Source organism: Nycticebus coucang, chromosome 2, assembly GCF_027406575.1.
Source record: "Nycticebus coucang isolate mNycCou1 chromosome 2, mNycCou1.pri, whole genome shotgun sequence".
Taxonomy (NCBI): domain Eukaryota; kingdom Metazoa; phylum Chordata; class Mammalia; order Primates; family Lorisidae; genus Nycticebus; species Nycticebus coucang.
This window is the reverse complement of record NC_069781.1, coordinates 183,528,842-183,546,778: the sequence shown is the minus strand read 5'-3', so window position 1 is coordinate 183,546,778 and position 17,937 is coordinate 183,528,842. Positions and strand designations below refer to the sequence as shown.

General features: G+C 56.8%; 1 protein-coding gene and 1 pseudogene across 1 annotated transcript in view; both read right to left on the bottom strand.

Annotated features, from left to right (window-relative positions):
• The window catches only part of ZNF469 (zinc finger protein 469), a 47,707-nt gene that overhangs the window by 15,734 nt on the left and 14,036 nt on the right, over nucleotides 1–17,937 (bottom strand). The gene's annotated exons all lie outside the window — the stretch shown is intronic.
• LOC128561014 (pre-B-cell leukemia transcription factor 2-like) lies at nucleotides 359–1,305 on the bottom strand (annotated as a pseudogene).

Here is a 17,937-nt window from a genome sequence, read left to right as displayed (position 1 = left end):
GAACCCAGAGAGAGTATGTAGGACAATAAAGGGGAAAGAAGGGAAGATAGAGGAAGGGAGAAGGAAAAGAGAGAGAAGAAAAAGGGCTCTGAGAAATAGGTTTCTGGCTGTGTGTGTTTCTGTGTAAGGGAGAAAAAAGAAGAAAGGGGGAGACAGACCCCACTCTCCTGTAGGACCCCATCTTCCTGCTGTGCAGTCAGCACCCCCAGCACTGAGAGAGTCCAGTTGGGGCGGGGATGACCCCATTTGCCCGTCTCTGTCTTGTGTTTTTCTTGTATTGGGGTTTGTCCTCTGGATCCCTGTGTCTTCAACAGTTGCCTGTGAGAACCTCCACCCCTGTGACCCTGATGGGGCGAGGTCAGTTGGAGGTGTCAGAGTGAGCACTCCCTGGTCCCTCTGTTGGCAGTGTCACTGAAGGGGGGTCACAGCCTCCTGCCAGCTGCTGTTTGCCCTTATTTCCCGAGGCTGTACATCTGGCCTGCCCCGAGGTTATCTCCACAGCCCCCTGGCACCATCGAGGGTCAGAGAAGGGAATAGGAATCTACACTGCACCCAGGCATCCCCAGGAACATGTCTCTGGATCCTGAGAGATTGAAAGAGCTGCCAGAGCCTGCAGAGGAAGGGGGTGTCGGGGAGCTGGTGCAGCTGTGGTCCTCCGTGTGACTGACACAGCAGTCTTGACGGCATAGATGTTTGCCTCCTCTTGGAACTTTCCAATATTTTTCTTATATCAAATGCACTTGTTGCCAAACCAGTTGGAGACCTGAGAGACTGGGTTGCCACATTTCTTGGTGAGCTCCTCCTTTGCCTCCTCACTAGGATATGGGTTACTCAGGTGGGAACAGAAATGCTCATTTAGGACCTCAGTGGCCTGTTCGCTGAAGTTACGGCGCTTTTCCTCTGGCATCCGGGAAGCAGAAACGCAGGATCATGACAGCGTCACAGGCGCTCTCTGCCTGAGCCATATCTGGATGGCTTTGAACTTCCGATGGATGACACTCACCATGTGCTCCATCTCTCTGGGTGCCACCGGCCTTGTGCAGCTCTGCTCCCTCAGCAGGTTCACATGGGTTGTAAACTCATTACATGATGTTTGTTCATACTTCTCCAGCTCCGAATGGTAGGTGTGGCGGATCTGGGCAAGTTTGCTGCAGTAGTCTGAGTGTTTGATGGAGTTGTCAGGGGACACACTACCCTCGGATGCTGCAGTGGCTGCAGCAGCTGCTGCTGAACCGCCCCCCCAACAAGCCCAGCCACACCCTTTGCCAGAAGCATGTTGTCCAAATGCATCAGCTCCTCCTCTTGGAAGCTTCGAATGCTGAGGCCAGTTTTCTCCTTGACTTAAAACAGGATGCTAAAGAGAGCAGGCTTCATTCAGAGGAAGCTTAGGCCATGTTTCTGCGCCTGGGCCTCGTCCAGGCTCTAGTTGGTGATGGTTATCTGCTACAGAATGTCCCCAACGTCTTGCTTCCCTGGGTCTCCCAGGACCCCCACTCCTGCTACCCCCACCAGGGTCTCCACTACCGGGAGGCTTGGCAGGGCCCCCAGGCTCCCCACCCACTAATCCCAGGCCCCCTCATCCCCACCTGGAGGGGGTAGCCCCAAGCAGCAGCTTGTCCATAACTGGGGGGAGGCCTTGAGGCTCCCTCCCCTCTCCCTGCCTGGTTATATGCCCCATAAACTTGCTGGGGCCACTGCTCCCTCAGCCCTAACCCATGCCCGTCTTTCCCCTTCCCAGCTCCCCCGGGGTTCACCCCAGCACAGAAGGGAGACGGGGGGTACCAGCTGGGCCCCCCACAGGAGACCCTGGCCCCTGGCGGTGGAGATAATGGAACCAGAGAGAGAGAAGAGGCCCAAGCAGGGGTGTCGAGGAGGTGTGACTTTTGAGAGCAGGCTGCTTCCTCACTCTGTCTGGGATCAGACTCCAGGGAGAGGCCAGCCACTGCGCTGTGAGGATGCCCAAGCAGCCCTGTGCACAGGCATGTGGTGAGGGCTAAGGCCTTCTGCTCACAGCCTTGTGAGAGAGCCACCTTGGAAGTGGCTCCCCCAGCCCCGGTTGAGACTTCAGGTGACAGCCCCTGCCAACATTCTGGGGCAACCTCAAGAGAGCCTGACCACAGTCACCCAGCTAAGCCACACTGGTGTCCTGACCCTGAGAAGCTATACATAGCGACAATCAACTTGAGTCCCTCCTAACAGTGTGGAGAACCCAGAGACCCTAATGTAAGTCCCAGAGTCACTGAAGAGAAAGGGGCCTTACCCAGAGATGGGCAGACTGGCCCAGAGAGGGCAGAGTCGTGCAGCCAGCAGGACTCATCACACCCTCGCCCCCATCCATCCACTCATTCTCCCAGCTCCTCAGATCTGAGTCTGACAGTGTACCAGGCACTGGCACACAGTGGTGTGTGCCTGATTCATGGCCTTGGGCCAACTGGAAGAGTTGGGAGAGTTAAGGGACTATTACCGGGGAGGGAGTCTTGGCTCAGAGAGGTGGTGTGATGTGTCCAAGACCTTCTGTGATCATGCTCGTGAGCAGAACTTGGCTGTCCCCTCTTTCCTCAGGACAGCCGACTGACGTGCCTGCAACACCCCAGGTGCTTAAAGACTGGCTGGCTGCTTCCCCAGGGATGTAAGGACCTGCAGGGCAGGCTGGGGACAGCGTGCAGCCCAGGCCTCAGGTTCCAGCCCCCACCCAGGCTCCTGGCAAGGCCACTCTGTGCCACGGTGCCGGTGTGGGTTTCAGCAGGCCGAGGGCCCCTTTGAAGCTGGGAGATCCAATCCCCTAGATCCTGGTTAGGCTCAGGGAGCCCCTGGGGCAGTGCGGGCATCTCCTTTCTCCAGGAAACAGTAACTGGCCACTCTGGTCACCAGCCTGAGTGTTCCGTAATTCAAGATCACAGCGGGGCTGGCTGGCTCTGGCCAGTGGGTGTGGGCTCTCTGCCTGTCCTCTGCTCCTGGCCTCCCCGCACCACCTCTTCTGCTCCTGCCCACTGGGCTGTGGCCTCTCCATCCTCTGTGAGCTGGGTTCCCCCACCCCTGCCTGCCCCTCACCTGGCCATCCCCAAGTCCCTTTTGGGGCTCTTGCTCAAGCAGCTTCCCAGTTTGGGACACCTTCTGCTTCCGCCATGGGCTCTTGAGCCCCAGCACTCCTCTAGGCCAGGTGGGTTTGGCTCTGGGTGCTGGGCCTCGCTCAAGTCCTGGCCCTGATGCTTCTGGCAGGGGCCACAGAAAGCTGCTCTGACCCCAGGGCCACACACCCAGACCATCTCCTGGGAAGCAGCAGTCAGTAAGTGCCTGGCAGATGGTTGCTCTGAAGGTGGCTGTGGCTCTTCCAGGAAGCCCTCCCGTATGGCTCATGGGGCAAAGTCCATGGTGCACGTGTCCACCCAGAGGTGTTTGTGAGGATTCACCTGCAGTTATTAACTATGCTGTAACTCTCCAGGTGGCACATCCTGGGGCTGTCCTGTGGGCACCCAGCTGGAATCTCAGCACATTTGGCTGCACATATGACCTTGCACCTCCTGGCTTGTTTCCCCAACTGTAAATGAGGGGTTGGATCCAAGGCACCTTCACGCCTGTCCCAGACACATAGATTTCAAAGCTCATGATGAAGCCTTCCTCAGAGTGCACATCCTGGCTGCCAACTCCTCCTCCAGGCCTTACCTCACCTGCTGCCAGGCGCCGGGTGGGCCCATGCTTCTGGGGCTGTTTCTATCTCATCGGGGAGGGCAGGGCTGCACCTTCCCGCACAGCAGGAACCATTTAGAGGTCTATCTCCTGCCTGCTCTTCCCCGCTGGGGAGTGTGAGGTGTTGACCACTCCCGACTGCTGGGGGAACACTGGGGTGAAGCATCACCCAGGGGCATGTGCTGCTGAGGCCGGGCATGGGTCCCTTATGACTCATGGGTAGTCCCCATCCCTGCCCAACCCCTGAGCTGGGCTCCTTGGTCTCTCCCTTGGGCCCCACCTGTCCCCAGCTTGGACACAGAATAGGAGGCAAGAAGCATGAGCCCTGGGGCAGGACTAGGGTGCAACAGGGCTGGGGAAGGCCACTGGGCTGCAGCCTGACCCAGATGCAGATGGGGAGGCTGAGGCTTGGGGAAAAGCAGGGCCCGGCATACTGAGAGTGTCTGCAAAGCAAAGCCTGCTCTGCCCGGCCCCCTGCTGTGCTGCAGGCCTGGGGCATCTTCAGGGCACCATCCTGGGCCCAGCTCAGCCTACCCTCAGTGCTGACTCCCTCTGGCCTCTAGTTGCCCACTGTGGCCAACCCACCTGAGCTATGCTGTGCTGGGCACTGTCCTCCCTTAGTCTGCACCACTCTGGCCATCCATGCTCTCCAGCCAGCTGTCTGCTCCCCAATGGGTGTGGTGGGTGAAGCCAGACGTCCTGTGTACCAGCTCTGCTGGGCAGGGCCCCTGGCCCCAGGTTGCCTGAGACAGGGGGCTGGACGGAGCATGGCACTTGCCTGTGCCCACTGGCCCTCGCCTGGCACCTGTCTGCCTAGTACACCCATCCCAATCTGTATACAGCTGGGTGGGCGGCTGGGCTTGCCTCAGCCCCGGGGATGACGCCAGGGTCTCCACCTTGCAGTCAGAGGTGAGGGCAGCGAGTAGGCACATTCCACTGTGTATTTACAAACGCCCCCTCTCTTTCATTTCAAAGGCTTTGCTTAAAAACTATCTGTTACCTGAGTGCTCAGATAAACTTTTGCAGGTAAAATTATATCTGAGATATGGCCTGGAGAGCACGTTTGAGAATACGGCACAAATTATCAGCTGCATTTATCTTAATTACTTGGGGGGGAAGTGGAGGCCGGCTTTGGGGCCTGGAAGCGGTGTTTGTCCCACCTTATCAGGGTGCACATTTGAGATGCTTTAACAGGAGGAAGATAAAGAGACACGTGGGGAGAAAATGATGTCTTCCAGCATGACAGGGGGGCGGCTGTCGGGATGGAGTTTGTGCCTAAAAACAGTGCCCTGTCACCTACCAAGATTGCCAAGAGCTGGTATGGGGCAAAGGGCAGGCATCAGCCACCCTCTCCTGGGTCCCTTTGCACAAAAAAGGCCAAGATTTGGGGGTGCATCACATTGTGACCCTGCTGCCGGCTGCGGCTCTTCCTTACTGGAGCTCAACTCCCCAGGAGGATGCTGTCCCTCCTCCTGGGATCCTCCCCGACATGCCTGTGGCCTTGGGATCAGCCTTCAGTTCAGATCCATGCCTCCTCCTCTAAGAAGCCCTCCCTGCCCGGGCAAATATTGTAGCTGCTGCCGCCTGAGGCTGCTCCCACATTCAAGGCCCTCTGTCAGTCCTGGCTTAGCACTGTGGGTCCTAGTGCTGTTCGCCAACCCCTCTCCCTGAGACTGGCTTAGGGTTGGTGCTTGGGAATCCTGCACAACCACACGTACACACACACGGGAACAGGCAGACACAGAGCACACATATCAATGCCCAGCCCACGGGAGGCTGAGGGCTCAGCTACTATGTGCTAGCAGGCAGAGGCGCTGTCTTGGGCCGGAGGTGTGTGAGGGTGGGTGTGTGCAAGGTGCCTGGCTCACAGGGATTGTACTGGGGATCGGTGGCCCAGGGACCTCCCAGCAAAGTCGAGGTGAATGAAGCCAGGGCTGGGCTGCCCCACAGCTGAGAGAAGACTTGTAGTCCTGAACCTGGGGCTTCATGGAACTGACTTTGGAAGCTTCAGCCCTCAAAAGCTCTGCCTGGGAACCCTAGAGCAAGGCCCTTGGCCTCATGTAGTGTGCTCCCTGCACAGATGGGAGTGGCAGCTCTAAGAGGCCTGGGCCTCAGACCTATGTCACAGAAGAGGACATTGAGGCTGCCAGGATCAAGGAATCAGGAGATGGCCACCCAGATCCCCTGCCAACCCAAGGCCCCTGGGTAGGAGGCTACCTTCTCTGTTTTTTGGAAACTGGATGCATCTTGCTCTGAGTTAGGCCTCTGTGTGAGGAACGGGGACCCAGGGGTCTACATGTAGGTCACTGCCCTCCCCCTCCTGGCTGGGTGTTGTCTACTGAGTAACATGATTAATGAGCCTCCTGGGGCCTGGTGGCTGCGTTAATTACCCTGTGCCTCTGCAGTCTTCAGAATCCCATCAGCCTCCTTTTTCAATTAAAAGTGATTATAATTTGGCTTCCTAAAGATAAGCAGATTAGTAAAGCACCCAGCGGCAGGCTCTGGGTGTGAGGGGGGGTGTCCTAGGTGTGCCCAGAGATGGAGCGCCCAGCTGCTCGGCTGGAAAAGGATCCCAGGGCGTGACCCCAGGTGTGGTATCCCTGGCAGGGGCTGTGCTGACCTGGCCGGGGGTTACACTCCATGTGGCTCTCGGCCCTGGGTGGATGGGGAGATGGAGGATCAGAGTCAGCTCTGTGTGGGACTGGGCCCTGCACCAGCTCTGCCATGTCCAGGCACCATTTGGCCTCCTACTGGCTATCCTTAGGTCCTGGACAAGCCGGGTCCATGTCCTTCTGTCCCTGGAGGATACCTCGGTAGCCATCAGGTACCAGCTGTGATCCTGAAGACAGCCTGCAGTGGGATCCTATGCTGTCTGAATCCCCAGAGTGGTTCCCAGGGTGTGCTGGGCTCTGATGACAGCCATGTCCTTCCTCCCGTTGGAGAGGGAGGTCCTTGGTCAGGGTCTTAGCTTCAGTGTGTTCAGGAGCAGCAAAGGCCTGTGGAAGATGCCCAGAACACCTGTGCTGAGCTCCCAGGATGCAGTGCTATCCCCTCTGCTCCTCAGGCTGGGATGGCCACTGGGTAGGGGCTGAAGGCTGCATAAGGCCCTAGGCTGAGGCTGTATTAGGTGGCCCTGCTCCTCTCAGGGGGCCCTGTTCGCCATAGCCACCATTGGCATGACCAACCTGAGATCCCAGAAGGCCCCTGAAGCTGCAGGGGCTTGCAGCCAGCACAGACTAGCTAATCCTGTGCAGACCCCATGAGCTGTTCTGTCGCCAATGTTCAGTCAAGAGACTGAAGCTTAGAGTGGGGAAGCAACGTGTCCAAGGCCACACAGCTGGGCAGCTTGGGCCTGGGCCTTCCCAGCAAGACTGCTCAGGGTCCTAGTGTGGCTGGCCCTGGAGGCCTCATTCGCTTTGTGGCCTAGGCCAGTCTCTAGGTAGCTGGACTCAAGAGGCCTGGCAGTGCTGCCTGGGCCTGCCCTAATCTGGCTGACTGACTGTCTTTGAGAAGAATCCCAAGGGTGCTGTTTTCTGTGGGTGGGTGACCCTGCCTGGGAGGGGCTGGGCAGGGTGGTGAGTGGATGTCTGGGTAGCACCATGGACTCTGGTGGCAGCAGCCTGGTAAGGGGTGGCCCCATGCTGAGCTGGCTCAGAATAGGGAGGTTGGCTTCCCTTGCAATGTCCTCTTGGGCTCAGCCCAATCCTGAGGGTACAGGCCATAGTCCAGAAGGGCAGAGAAAGACTTCACGGGTGCCAGCCTGAGGCCATGGGACACTGGTGGCCCTGGGCCCTGGGGCCCGTGCACTGGCCTCTCCCTCCATTGACCCTGCTCCTAGTCACACAGGCCTCGTTCCCAGTCTTCCCAGAGGCTGCCACCTTCCAAACCCTCGCTCCTGTGGCCATTCCACAGACTCCCTGGGGCTCCGGTGACTGCAGCCCCTGGTCCCAGGCTCTTTACCGTGGAGGTAATGAGCACTGGTGCCCCCCTTTCTGCTGTCCTGTTGGCCATCTGCCAGGCCAGGTGCACCTGCCCTTTCCTACGTTTGTCCCCAGTTCTCACACACTGCAGGAGCTCATGTCAGGAGGTGAAGGCCATGGGCAGTGAGGAGCCCTGGAGGGCATCAGAGAGGCCAGGGAGGCCTGGACACAGATGGGGCCTCTAGTCCCCAGGCCAGACCCTATTCCATCTTCTTGGGGCTTGGGATTTAGGCCTGAGTGGAGTGGACAAGCTTCAGGGAGGGGCTCCGAGGAGCCTGCAGCCTCCATCTGGCCAGTGGGGAGATACCGACCCCAGGGTGCAAGAGATTCCAGGACTGAGGGGGGCTCCCAGGACAGCTCTGCCATAGTCTTGGGGGTTTCATGGCCTAGCAGCAGCAGCAACATAGTCCCCTCTCCTCCCCTGACTGTCATCCTACTGGGTAGAGGCCAAGGGCCACTGTCTCCCTCACACCATGGCCTCCCCCGGAAATACAAGCCCCAGGGTCGGCCTGGGCTCCAAGTTCTGCCATCCCAGAGCCCACCCAGGCCCAAGGGTGGACACACAGGGCTGGGACCTGGGGTTCTCCGGTTCCCTCACCCTCTAGATCTCGGCTTCAGTGGCCACTGTCACTATCACCCATTTCACAGATGAGGATGCTGAGACCCAGACCCACAGCTAGAGGTGGCATCAGGACTGACAGGGCCCTGTCTACAATGCTGGCCCCACCTCTGCAGCACCCCTCCAAGACGTGGCTGGGGCAGGTTCAGCAAACTCATCACTGGACACCAGGAGGCCACCTGCCATCGGCTGCTCCTCTGTGACCTCCAGGCGCCCACTACCCAAAGCTCCAAAGCCCTGGGTGGTGTTGGGGGTGGTGCAAGAAGGGGAGGCCAGGGCAGGTCTGTGGCACTTGCTAGATGCAGCGGCCTCCTTAGCCTTCTCCAGCTTCATGTGCCTTTCACCAGCCTCACACACACATTTTGTCTCTCAGCCTGTTTGTGGCTCCTGTACCCGAGGAAAAGCTTGTATTGGTCTCGTGCACGGCTGGGCCCAGACAGGGCCAGATCTCAGCACGTCTTGTTTAAGGAGGGGGCGCTGAGGACACCATGCTACTGGTGTCCAGAGATGCCCAAGAGGGCCCTGGGTCTCCCTGTCACCTCCCTTCTCAAGTGGGAGGTCACAGGACCACATGCCCACGGCTGGGTAAGTGGGAATGGCCCGGGCTCCAGCCGATGGTGGCTGCTGGGAAAGGGAGCACAGTGGCAGGCCTTTTGATTTTTCAGGAAAAGCCAGAAATCCAGGTTTTAAAGAGAGATCTCCTCATTTTAAAACTTTGGCAAGAAATTCATGTTAAACAAAATAACTAGTGTGTGGGCTGAGCCATCGAGGCCAGATCTGGCCTGCAGTTTGTTGTGTGTGACCTTTCTCTGAGAGGCACACTTTTTAAGCTGTCCCTACCCTGATTCCACCCCCAGGTCACCCACTCACTCATTCATCCACACAGGGAATATTGACTGACATCTAGGGCAGATGTCACTGTGGAGAGACAGACCATGCCACAGCACTGACATCCCCATGGGCCCAGCTCGGGGCAACCTCAGGACATCAACAAAGGTCTCCAGACGCCACGGCAGGTGCAGGTGCTGGAGCAGGGAGACCCTTCATGGGCAAAGAGCCTTGAGAGCTCCCTCTGCATTGGGCTCAGAGGGGTAAGTGCCATGCCCAGGGTCTCACAGCTACAGAAGGCAGGGAGGTCAGAGCAGACCTGGGGCCTAGGTGAGACAGGGGCTGGACACCTGGCAGGTTCCCAGTGGTTCCTGTGTGGCTGGCCAGAGACTAGGCTTGGTTCCAGGAGGAGAAGGAAACCAGACAGTGACAGAAATGGGCTGAAGATGCACTGGTGTCAACAATGCTCCCCAAAGCCTCGGCCTCTTCTCCAAGATGGCAGAGGCTGTTATCATCCCAACCCGCCACTGTGAGTACCTGGACCTTGGCCCTCTCCCCACCACAGCCGGCTTCAGTGTTTCATGAGCATTGGGGCCAAGCATCTCAGCGAAGACTGGGAATTTGTGGGTGGTTATGGGAGGCCCCAGGACATTGGGACAGGAGGGACCCTAGACTCCAGACTGTCTGGCCTCTTCCTACTACAACATAAAGGAAACTGCAGGTGGGGTGTTACTGCACTCTACAGAGGGAAACCAAGCTCAGACAGGGTGAGGAACTTGCCATGAACGCACAGCAGTGGGCCACAGGCCCAGAGCCCTGGCCTGGCATCTGTCCTGCCTGGCCTTAGGGCACCAGCGTCGTCCCCCCCACCCCACACCTGGTTTCCACACCTGTCTCTGACCCCCTAGGTTTCCTTCACCACTCTCCCAGGCAGCCAGGGGGATTGTGCCAAACACAAACAAGGCCGTACCCTGTGGTGTAAAAAGTTCTCAGCTTCCAAGAGTTGGGATCGAGTCCCAGCCTGGTCCACAAGCCCCTGCATGTCAGCCCAGAGGCCCCAGGCCACACATTCTAGGGATTCCGAGCTTGCTCATGCCAAAGGGCCTCTGAGCCCCGCTCCTCCTAAATGTCTTGCGCTGGAGGCCTTGGCCCAAGTGTTGCTCCTTAGAGAGTTTAAACCCCACAGCCACTCACCAGCAAGTACCTTGTGTTGTGTGTGTAGAGCTCCTGCCCTCTGACCCCGACCGCGTGAGAGAATGGAGGGCAGAGACAGTGGGTTGGGAGGGCTCCAGATGATGGGAGCTCCCACCCCATGGCGGTGTCCTCCCAAGAAGAGATACTCAGAGGAGGAAGCCCCATGAAGACAGAGACTGCAGGGACTGTGGCCACTGGGAGCTGGAGAGGCAGGCAGGAGCCTCTTTGGAGGCCTCTGCAGGGAGGTGGCCCTACCCAGCTGATAGGTTTTTGCCACCTGCCCCCTCCCACATCCCCCTTCTCCTGCTGGGCCACCCGGCCCTCCCTTTCCCATGCTCCTATCTTACCCCATCCTCGGCAGACAGGGCAGCTGGGAAGACCTGTGCCCAACCACCCACCCAAGTCCTCACTCCCCACACTGACAGCCCCTCCCCAGACACCACCTGCCTGCTGTTGTCCTCAGGCCTCTCAGGCTGCTCAGCCTGGACACCTGTCCTACAGGTGCTAGCCCCTTCTCCCTTTCCATATCATCACACCACACTGCACATGCATGAAACACACATTCAACATGGATGTGCAGTGTACGCCGCAGTGCGGGGCACATCCCACCCATCCAGAGGGTCTTCTGGCCCCTGCTGCTTTCACCCTGGTGACGCTGTGCATGGAGTCAAACTTGATGGTGGCGCTAAGCATGGAGTCAGACTCGACAGGGACGCCGTGTGCGGAGCCTGGACTGGCTGTCTGCTGCACCCCGCTCTGTTGCCCTTTCCGTTCCTGAGTGTCAGGGAAGGGCGGCGTGCCTTTCCTGCCTTTTTGTGGCTGGCTCTGTGAGGTCTGTGAGGCGCTGTGATCATGCTCACCTTGCAGGTGAGGAAACTGAGTCACAGCTGTGGGGATTTACCTCCCAGCGTGCTGACCTGAGACTGTGCCTGGGGGAGATGCCATGGGGAGGAGCCCCCAGCTCCAGGCCACTCTCCCGGGAGCCCCTGGCCAAGTGACCTGCACCATGACAGAGGGGCTCCAGGGGAATTCCCTGGCCCCGTCTCCTGCCGTGGGGCACTGGCAGGCACAGCTGAGTATCACTGACAGCCCAGGCATGGCTGGCTCTGGGGGCTTTGAAAGGTGGTGCAGGCAGAAAGCGCCCCCACTCTTCCCTAGGAGTGTTTTTCTTTTAGCTGTTTCTTTTTCAGAGAAAAAGTAGGGAAGGAAGAAAGGAAGAAAGATCTTTTGCCAGGGACTGAAGAAGGCACAGTGTCTGACAGCCTCTGCCGGGGTGTGGGGTGCTGGGCACAGGCGGCCTCTCCCTCTGGCCTGTGAGGTTGGGTCAGGCCAGCCTCAGAAGCCAGGTGAGCCACGTGGACTAGAAATAAGCTGGAGAGAGAGATGATTCCAGAAGGGCGAGTGAAGACATAACAATTCAGTTCTACAAGAATGGAGAAGCATGAATCCTATGTACTCAATTTTGAAATGAGGACAATTAATGACAATTATGGTTATGGGGGGAGAACAGAAAGAGGGAAGGAGGGAGGTGGGTGGGGCCTTGGTGTGTGTCACACTTTATGGGGGCAAGACATGATTGCAAGAGGGACTTTACCTAACAATTGCAATCAGTGTAACCTGGCTTATTGTACCCTCAATGAATCCCCAACAATAAAAAAAAAAAAAAAGAATCATGTACCCCATATTGATTCATCATATCATATTTTTAAGATTTTTTTTTTTTAGTGATTTAGATTCACAGTAATAGCCAGCACAAGGTACACAGATTTCCCACACATCCCCTACCCAGACACATTCAAAGCATCCCTTCTGATCATGCTGTACCAGAGTGGTACATTTATTCCAATTCATAAACCTACCTTGACATATCATTATCACCCAAAGTTCATGGTTTACAGTAGAGTTCACCTTTGGTATTGTTTCAAAAAAAAAAAAAACCAAAAAACAAAAAACAGTTCAGTTCTATGCGTATAGTTGGTACCAGATAAATGTTTACCGGATGGATCTATGGCTGGCTGGCAAGGCCAGTCTGAGCCTCATACAGGTTGCGGACCCTCATTGCAAATGGAGGCCACTCTCCCACCAGCCCCATGGTGACAGTCTTTCCTGATCATTCTGCTTTAAGTTTGACTTTGTTTCTTCAAACCAGCACTGCCTTTGCTCCAATAAGTACTAGAGGAAGCTTAGGAAAAATGATGCCCACCCTGCTCGTTGGCTTAGACACAAACCAGAAACCAAAACCCTTATAGAACACCCAAGCACTGAGCTTTCTCGCCATCAAGGCGAAAAGGGAACAAGGCTCAGACTCACCTCTCCTATCACCCAAACACAGGGCAGTGAACCCAGGAGGGCCAGAGAGCATCTTCCTGGAGCTCACCTAACCCAGCTTCACCTCGACATCTGTGGTGAGTTAGGAACGGTGCCAAGAGGCACATGCATGGTGACCCTGAGCAGAAGTGCTCCACAGCTGTGGATCCCCCCAACTGTGTTACAGGTAAGGAACTGAAACGTGGGGGGCCCAAGATCTTCCAGTGGGCCTGGGAGGCCTGATGAGGCCCCAAGTCACCAGCCCAGACTCTTCCCCAAACCAAGAGGGGTAGTCACAGGGGCTGTGGGTGGGGAGCCCGCCACTCAAGGTCCTGCCAGCCCAAACTCCTGTGGGCTTCTCACCCCCCAAAGAGGGACACGAGAGACCCTGATGTTTTAGAGGCCCTCAGGTGGGGAGAGTGCAGGCAGAAGACTCCCTGGGGCCCTGGCTCTGGCCGGAGAAGCCAACCCAGGGGTGACCCTGACAGGGCGAGGATGACCTGTGGGTGAGGGCGACAGGACCCCTTATGAGCTAAAGGACCAAAGGGCAGTGGGTCCTCTCTGGTAGGGTGAGATCTGAGCAGACACCGGCACAACCATTTTCTTGCTATGTGACCTCAGGCCACAGATTCAGCCTCTCTGAGCCCCTCATGCCCTTTTGTGAAGGTGTCTAACACCCTTCTTCCCGAGGCTTGCGGGGTTACATCAGATGGTGCACATAAGACATTCTGCTCACAGAAGGCAGCAGTGAATGTTAGCTATTACTGTTGAATTATTATTGTTTTTCTATTAGAGTCCATCCACCCCATTGCCCTAGGGATGCACAGATTGGCCCGGAAATAAGAGCGGATTTAAATATTTAAAAAGTAGTGTTTTAAAGTATCTTTCTGGGACTCTGTTTGCGTATATTACTCCCCGCTGGCCCTGTCTCTGCCCCTGCCCTGGGCACTGTCTGGGAAGGTGATGTCTCTGGCAAGTGTGTCGTGGTGACCGGGGGTCTAGCAGAGGCAGCTGTGACTTCTGCTGCTGGTCCATGTCCTCCCCTCCCCTCCTGCAGCTGCCCAGCAGATGGTGCCTGTTGGAAGGTTCCAGACCCAGGCAGGCTATGAAGAAGGCGGGGAGAGTGCTGTGTGCACGTGTGTGTGGGCATGTGCAGGCAGCACGGCCATGTGTGCACATGGTATTTCCTCTGTCCTATTCCTGAGATCGTCTTGATGTGCAGAAATGTGCACACAGAGGCAGAGTGGATGCCAGCAGGGGCCCTGACGGGAACCCCGTGCCCCTACTCACGATGGCAACATCTGAGCACCACAGGGCCCGAGGTGTCCCCACCTGGATTAATTTAAACCTGGGTGCTCAGGTGGGACTCAGGGGCCTGCGAACTTTAGGTGTAAGCCTAGGATCCTGGCTCTGTCACATGCCAACTGTGTGGGCAACTGACTTGCCCACTGCTGGTGCCTCGGTCTTCCCCTGCATGAAGTAGGGACAGAGATGACATCGATTGTGCAGGGCCTGTATGAGGTACCAATATGAAGGGCCTCACTCAGGGTCACATGCCCAGGACCCTCCCTCAAATAATTAACAGTGACACAAAGTGTAAGCACTACTAACACAGGTGTTCAGAGCCATGGGGATCAGCTGTGAAACGGCCACACTGCCCCTCTCCAAGCCTGGTCTTTCCTTTGCAGCCATGAAGGGAGCTGTGAGCCCTCCCACGAAGGGGCTCCAGGAATATCCCCTTTCTGTCCCAGGGGGACCTTGGCCACCCAAGCTCCAGGCCACTGCCACTGCTCCACCCAAGCTCCAGGCCACTGCCACTGCTCCACCCAAGCTCCAGGCCACTGCCACCTGCTCCAGGAGAGCTGGCCCTGAGTGCGCTGGGTCCACCAGGCCATGGAGGTGCAGACAGCAAAGGCCCAAACACCATGACTACAGTGGGATGGCCAACTGTTCAGACTGAGGCCACGGTCTCCAACACTGTAGACAAATACTATGTGTCTTTTTAAAACACAAAGTGTTTATGCTCATTTTTCAGTCAGAAAAAGATTTAAGAAATAAAAGAAAATGCCCACCGACAGCGACTTGGCAGAGTGAGTGCCACCCCATCTTTGCAAAACTGCAGATAAAAGCCACCTAGCTGCCCAGCCACCTAGATGCCTCCACATGGGGAGGTGGGCCAGGCTGCCCCCTCCCCTGGCTGTGGAGATGTCCCCATCTGGGCTGCTGGCACTGGGCTGGGGTCACTTTAACATGAAAAGGACCCAAGAATGGTTCTTCTGAAGAGCCTAGTGATCCTCCCTGAGCAGGAGGTGCTGGCTGGCCCGGGGCAGCTCTCTCTGTGGGGAGGAGGGTGGTGAGGGCTTCCCAGCCAGAAGAGTACCACAGGACACCCTGGGATAGGCAGGTAAACTGGGCACACACATGACCAGCAGAGACACACGCACTCTACCCTCCCACCCCATGTCCTGGACTCAGCTTTGGGCCCCACAAGAAGGGAGTTTCCCTGTGGATCCCACCTCTGGCCAGGCCAGACCAGATTGTCGGGCACGGCTGGACACTATAGCTTGTGGTAGTGGTGGTGGCAGCGTGGTCAGCTTCAGGCTGCTCCCTCCCCAGCCTAGTGGAAAGTTGTCCCTGGCTCCTGCCACCTTCCAGCTTTCACATCTCAGCTGGTTTTAATTAGCTTCCTTCAAAGTCCCCAAAAGCAATTCAGCCACGTTAGCGCTCACCAGCTGCCAAGACTTGGCCACAGCGCGCCTGCGTGTTCAGGGTGGGGTGGGAAATGCAGAAACCATCTTGGCTGCAGCCTGTGGGGGCTTCTCCACGTGAGGCCATGGGCTGAACAGCTGGGTGACCCTGGCCGGCACAGGCTGGGCTGGGCCTGTGGGCAGGCTATGGCTAGCATGGACGCTACAGGCCCACTGTGGCAGCTCAAGGGGCTGGCCACGTGCTTGGACGCCAAGCTTTGTGTGCACTGCCCAGGGTCTCTGGGTACTTGTTGGATCTGTGGGCCCCTCTTTGCCCTCTGCTCTGCTCCACGTATGTTTAGCAAAGTCTTGTTCGTGCCGACCTTGCTGGGGGCCCATGCCCACCCTCTCTCCCCACCTCTACTGGCCACAGTCCCCTCAGCCCTGAGGCATGGATGCAGGTGCTCACGTGAGGCTGGTGGGCAAACAGAACACAGACTGTAGCCAACATGTGACCTCATGGCTTTTCCCAAGGGGCAGGCAAATTGCCCAGGGGCATCCCGGGCTCAGTATGGCCACTGCTTGCTGGTTTCCAGCAGACACTTGGAATTCTTGTGGACTTCCAAAATGTAGCTGGGGCGGGGGGACTGCCAGTTTGCCACCCCTATCCTGCATGTGGCTACCCACCAATGCCCAGGCTCAGATCTTTCTCTGCCTCATTTACACACTGGCCCATTCTTGTGCTGCAAATGTCCCCTCTGTGTGGACAGATGCATTTCTTACTTGCCCACCATCTATTTCCCTATTGTTGGCAAAGTTCTGGAGAACGCCCTGCAACCCAGACCATGTTCATGTGGCTCCCGTGGGAGCTGATCCTTCCCAGCCCCTTGGACTTTATCCTGATGCCTTTATCTTTGAGCACCTGGAGCTGGCTGTGCCTGAAGGCCCTGCACAGTCAAGACCCTCTCCTTTCTGCTAAACCTACTTTGAGTTGGGTTATGTTCTCCTGTGCCTGAAAGGTGCCCTAACCAACACAACCCCATGTGGGGACTCACAGGTGACCTATTGAGTGCTGGGTCCACCATCCTGAGAGCCAGCTCAGCCCTGCGGCCACTACTACCCTTCTCGTTGGGTTGCCCAGACTGTGTCTCTCCTGGTGGCCTGTGCCTCCTTCCTGCAGTGGCCCCCTGTCCGCTCTGGGAGATCAACTGCCCGTGAGCATGCTGATTCACACACCAGCATGCAGCCGCCCTGCACTGGAGGCTTCCGGGTGTTCCCTGTTCTTCCTGTGTGACCTGGGCACAGATGACATCCCCACTGTGGCTCAGCTATGAATTTTTTTTTTCCTTAACTTGCTAATTTCATTTTTATTACCATCAGGTATTTTTTCTGTAAACTGAAGGGTAATTTTAAAATGTTTCTAGCTAAACACAGTTGTCTTCACTCTCAACAGCACGTTGTTCGCAACCAAGACGTTTGGCATCATCTAGGTATGTCTGGGTGTCACCCCAGGCAGGTGGGGGTGTCGGGGACGTACGTGGCACCCTCAGGCCCAGGACAGCCCTGGCATCAGTAGCTGCAGTGGAGAAACCTCACCAGAGCAGGTGCGAGACCCTCTCTGGGACTGGGGTCCTCAGTGCACTGGGGGAGAGGGAGGCTAAGCAGCCTGGCAGGTGGCTGCACGCCCACACTTGTTACTTGTCCAGAATAGTCTGAGTCTTTCCCCGGCTTCTCTGGGCCGGACAGGAGTACTCACCGTGCCCCTAGGAGGGTGACGACTGAATGCCCCTGCCTCTTCCTCATCCCATTAAGAGGGCCTAACAGAATGTGATCAAAGAAGGGACGTGTGATCAGGTCCGTCTCCAGTCCACTCTGGTTAAACCATGTGGGCCAAGAATGTGCTCATACCGGTGAGCCGCTAACACAGCAGCTACCTGTGTGCCGCACCTCTCAAGGGCCTGCTTGGACCACACGATGTCCTTATAGGCAAAACGACCTGGCGTCTGGGATTTGCTTTAAAAAAAGTAAAACAGCAAGACTAACTATAGGGGCAGAGTCAGATGAAGCCAGGCTGCCCAGGGGTCAGGGACCTTTGCACAGGAGCATGGGGTTGTGACACATCTCTCGCTACATTTGTGTATGTTTAAAATGGTCCACAGTAAAATCGTAAAAACAGTGATCCCATCAACAACTATCACCACAGAAATTCCAACCATTTTTCTAATGGTCCTAGAGTTGCAAGGGAGGGGCTCTGGGCCCTTGGATGGTATGTGGGCTCTATCTGCACTATTGGTTTGGAAAGGCAAGGCTGGGGGGGAGCATCCCACAGTGCTGTCCAGGCAGCAGAGCTCAGGGCTGCCCCCTGCCCTGTAGAAACTGCTGAATTTGCTGGTTAGGGGTGGGGAGCAGGCAGGGATAGGGCACCTGAACCAAGCCAGAGGTGGGTCCAGACAGGCCTGGTAAGGCGGTGGGTGGCAGACCAGAGAATATGCTGTCCATACTGGGCAACTTCCCAGAGTTTTAAAAAGGGAGTGAAAAACTCAAGTTACAAGTTTATAATAATTGCAAAATGGGAAAGGCCGATAGTCCAGATGGTCACGAGTAGCATAAACTGTGGGCAAGGGCAGGAGGTGCT